The sequence below is a fragment of the Cynocephalus volans genome, chromosome 5, assembly GCF_027409185.1.
Source record: "Cynocephalus volans isolate mCynVol1 chromosome 5, mCynVol1.pri, whole genome shotgun sequence".
NCBI lineage: Eukaryota > Metazoa > Chordata > Mammalia > Dermoptera > Cynocephalidae > Cynocephalus > Cynocephalus volans.
Genome location: NC_084464.1, coordinates 10,678,566 through 10,683,071, shown reverse-complemented (window position 1 = coordinate 10,683,071; position 4,506 = coordinate 10,678,566). Strand labels below are relative to the sequence as shown.

Sequence of the window (4,506 nt, the reverse complement as noted above, 5' to 3'; positions counted from 1 at the left end):
CTCCACCTTTCAACTACCATAATAGGATTTCCCATCCTCTTAACAGTCACAGTGGGGGCTAAGTTTCTTTCTTTTTCCTTTTTCTTTTTCTTTCTTTCTTTTCTTTTCTTTCTTTCTTTCTTTTTTTTTTTTTACAGCAAACAGGGATTTAATATAAATAGAAGCAGCATAGAGAAACTCAAAACTATACATAAGCCAAACCCAGATGCCAAGAAGTGGGGATGAAGGCAGGATTTCTGACCCTTTGGTTCAGCCGGCCCCGCAAATAAAATCCAACCAAAAGAAATCAAGAAAATAACCATGATTCATACTGAGCTGTGGGAGAAAGAGGGGTGAGGGGACAAAGGTAGGTGTGGGTGTCACCATGGGGTCAGGTCTGACCCTGGGCTGGGAGGGGGAGGGCAAGGTCCTTCACCACCACATAAGCCAAACCCGAGCCACCCAGGTGCTATGAGGCCCTGCCCGAGCAGGGAGGCTGTGTCACACATGCGGCAGGACCCCGCCCCTCCCCCAATGGGATCAGACAGTGGCCACCCAGGCCTGCTGGGCTGGAGACTGACACAGGCTCTGCCCTCCTTGTTTAGGCTGCCTGTGGAGGACGGGGTCACTGCTTCATGATGGCACCTGGCTCAGCCCCAGCAGACCACAAGAAGCCGGCCCCAGACTCACTCAGTGCCTCCAGCAGCTGTGCGGACGCCGCATCCTTGGCTACGTCATGCCCGTGCTGCCCATCTGCGGCCAGCGCAACCCAGATAAGGCCTCTGAAAGGCACTGGATGACCAGGGATCACCGCCTGGTACCAGAAGTGGTGCCAGCCAGCAGGTCCTGTGCCCAAACACTTGGTGAGGAACACCGGGCTGCCCAGCCTCATTTGTTAGCACAGCAGCTGGAGGGCAGCCCGAGCCCCTTGGGACCCTAGCCTGTCCCTAGCCAAGGCCAATCGGCTGCCCTGCGGCTGTAGGCACCGCAGTGAGGGACCCGCAAGCTGCTGGCGGAGTCGCTGCTTCGGGCCTGGCTTGAGCCACTCCACGGCCACCTAAGCTGCACAGAGGCGTGACAGCCCTCCCGCTAGGGCCTTTGGGGGCACGGCGGCGGCGGTGCGCTGCGAGCTGAACTTGAGCAGCGCGATCTTCGCGGGCGCCGCCGGGGCTGGGCAGCGGCAGCGCCTCCTGCAGGCCGGGCCCGGAGGCTGCAGCGCGAGCAGCAGCGGCGGCGGCTCCCGACGGCGGCGACCCGTCCACGCGCACCTCGCTCTTCTCGCCGCAGCGGGCGGCTGTGCAGCGGGGCCATGGCGGCCTGGGCGCCGCACCGCGAGCTGCAGCGGGCGTCGGGAAGCCGCGGTTCAGGCCGCCGAAGGTCATGGGCAGGCGGATCTCGCAGGCGGCCCGCGCGCTGCCACAGTGGGATCCCCTGGTGCTCGTAGACGTCCTGGGGCAGCCGCCCGAGAGCACCTCCGAGCCGGCCGGCGGCGGGCTGCCCACCCGGCCTGGGGCTGGCCCGCCGTCCTTCCTCTGCCCCTCCACCTGCACCAGGCGGACGCCCGTCTCCCTGACCCGCGCCTCCAACGCCGCCTCGTTCTCTGGATTCACCTGCTCACCCTGGAGCTCACACGCCCGCTTGGACTCGTAAGTTTCTACTACAGGAAACCTGGGGAGTACAAGTCAAGCCTCAGTGAGTTTGGGCGGACACAATTCAATCCACTACGCTTTCCCCCTACTTTAAAAAAAAATGACTTTTTGAAAACCAGGTCAGTTGTCTTATAAAAAAAAAAAATGTCATTCTGGAGCAATCTCATAATTTCTTTGTGATGGCATTTAACTTGTTCCAATAAGCTGAATATAGGTCTAACGGCTTAGAAAGGTTAAATAAAACTTTTTTCTGGCAAGAATACAGTCTGGACGATGTCAGGAGGTGAATACATCCTGGCAAGAGGTATGGAATAGAATGGTAGATTGCCTCACTGCTAGTGATGTTAAATTTGTTTAACTTATTTTTATTTGTTAGTGATGTTAAATTTGATAACCTGGTTCAAGTTGACAGCAAACTTCTTCAGTATGAAGGATGGTCAGTGAGCCAGCCATTTGTCTGTGGGTACTTTGGTGCTATGCAAGTATCTGCTTCCCAAGACCCTCTTTCCAGCTTCACTTATCAAAACCTTAGTCGATGATTTTATTGTTCATTCTACATTTATTAGATGGCACTTTTTTCTTTTCTTTCCTTTTCTTTTCTTTTCTTTCTTTTTTTTTTTTGACTGGCCAGTACCGGGATCTTAACCCATGACCTTGGTGCTACAAGGCTGTGCTCTAAACAACTGAGCTAACCAGCCAGCCCCCTAGGTGTCATTTTTCTATAAGGAATTTTCTCTTCTCATCTGGGGATAAACTGCAGTTCCTCCTAAAACAGGGCATACTTCATCATTTTCCCTTTCAATGTTGAATTTTTTATGATTTTTAAATCTTTCTCTTCTTTTCCATTTTTCAGTGCTGGATTTTAAAGTAAGAATTAGCCATGTGAGTCATCTCAAATCATGACTAATAAGTGTTTCGCCCCCTTCGTTTCCAGTATCATTAAGGATTTGTGGATTTTTTTTTCAATGTTTTATAAGAAGTTATTACTATCTTTTCTTCGTGATGCTCAAATTGTCCCAAATTTGGGCAGTGGGAACTCCTTCAAGTTGGCTATGTAACTGCAGACAAGATTGACAGAATCCGTCTTTTAGGGCCCCGAGTCAGATCCAGCCTCCTGCCTGTTCTGGTAAATACAGTTTCCTTAGAACACAGCCATGCCCACTTCATTCACATATTTTCTCTGGCTGCTTTTTACACTCTAAAGGCAACAGAAACCACATGGACCAAAAATCCTAAAACATTTTCTATGGGGCCTTTTACAGTAAAAGCTTGCCAACCCCTATTCTAGAGGCAATTGATAACATGATATTGTGTGCAAAGGGCTTTTTGTCAGATGACTCTTGTTATTTAATGATTTAAACTATTTTAAATTTATTTTTCTAATTGTTGCTTAGATAGAGAAATATATTTGATTTTTGTATTGATTTTGTAGCCAGGGAATTTCTTAACTGATGTATTCATTCTAATAATTTATCTGTTGATCTTTTTGGATATTATATGATTATGTTATATACATAGAATTTTATTTTTTCCCTTCTAATACTTATACCTTTTCCTTTTTATTCCCCGGTAGCTAGAACCACCAGTACACGTGACATAGAAGTGCTGAAAACCAGTCTCCCGTCTCTTTCATAATATCAGGTAGAAAATTTTAATTACTTTAAATACAAAACTTTCAGGGACATACCTTCGTATATTAAAAGGATACTTAATTCTTGGAAATATTTTCTCTTTAAATACTTTTCTGTGGCTGGCCAGTGGGCTCCGTTAGTTAGAGCATTCTGTTGCTAACACCAAGGTTAAGAGTTCGGACCCCAATACATGCCAGCTGCCAAAACAGAAACAAAAACCAACTTTTTGGAGTATAAAATTATGTGTTTTATTATAATATCATCTTTTTTACTTAATATATTCTAAGCATTGTCATTAAGTATTATGTTGTTTTTCTTCTACAAGATTTTAATACCTACGTGGTATTCCGTCACAGGCTTAGTTAGACATTAATCCATTTCGTCAATCTCCTATTGGAATTTTCTATTCTCTCCAAGTCTGTGACAAATTAACCGCTTCCCTATTCTCTCTCTCTCTCTCTCTCTCTCTCTCTCTCTCTCTCTCTCTCTGCTTTTCCTGTGTCTGGTTAGTACGGGGATCCCAACCCATGCCTTCGTTGGTGTTCTAAGACTGTGCTCTAACCAACTGAGCTAACTGGCCAGCCCTCCCGTTCTCTTTCACAATGACCACTTCTATTTATAGATACTTAGTATGTAGGAACGATTCTACGTGTCATCTGGACAACAAAGCTCAGTGAGCCCTCAAGAAGTGTACAGTTTGGTTAGAAAACGTTGACACACAGGGAATAGCAAGGCCAAGGGCAGAGGAAGGGCGGGATTGGCACCTTTTGGAAAAGAGAGGAGCTGGGAGGAGTGTAAGGGACAGGTCACCCGGGTTTGAAGACCAGGGTAAGGATTTGGGAGTTTATCCCGAGAGCAATGGAGAAGTGGGGGGATGGCAAGACACAACTGGCCTTTTAAAAAATGCCTCTTGTTGGCTCCTTTTTAATCTTCAGTTTTCTGTGACCCCTCAATTGATCTATCGTACAATGTCACCAGTTAGTCTTTGGCCACCCTACCCTCTCACCTCAGAATTAATCTGCACATAATGACACAGCCCAAGAAGACATACTTCTCGCTTTACATCATGAAAGAACATGTGGAAACTTCTTGGAAGTTTCTCAGGAAGGAAGAGGAGAGGCTCACAATATACGTGGCAGCCAAAACTGAATCTTTGAATGTTCTCCCCCAACCCCTGGCCCAAAGCTCCACTACATACATCAGTGGCCTCAAATCACTTTTTTCTCACCCCAAACTGAAAACGTCCA

General features: G+C 47.4%; 1 pseudogene; it reads right to left on the bottom strand.

Annotated features, from left to right (window-relative positions):
• Positions 1-604: 604 nt before the first annotated feature.
• On the bottom strand, positions 605-1,619 carry LOC134377769 (dead end protein homolog 1-like; annotated as a pseudogene).
• Positions 1,620-4,506: the final 2,887 nt, after the last annotated feature.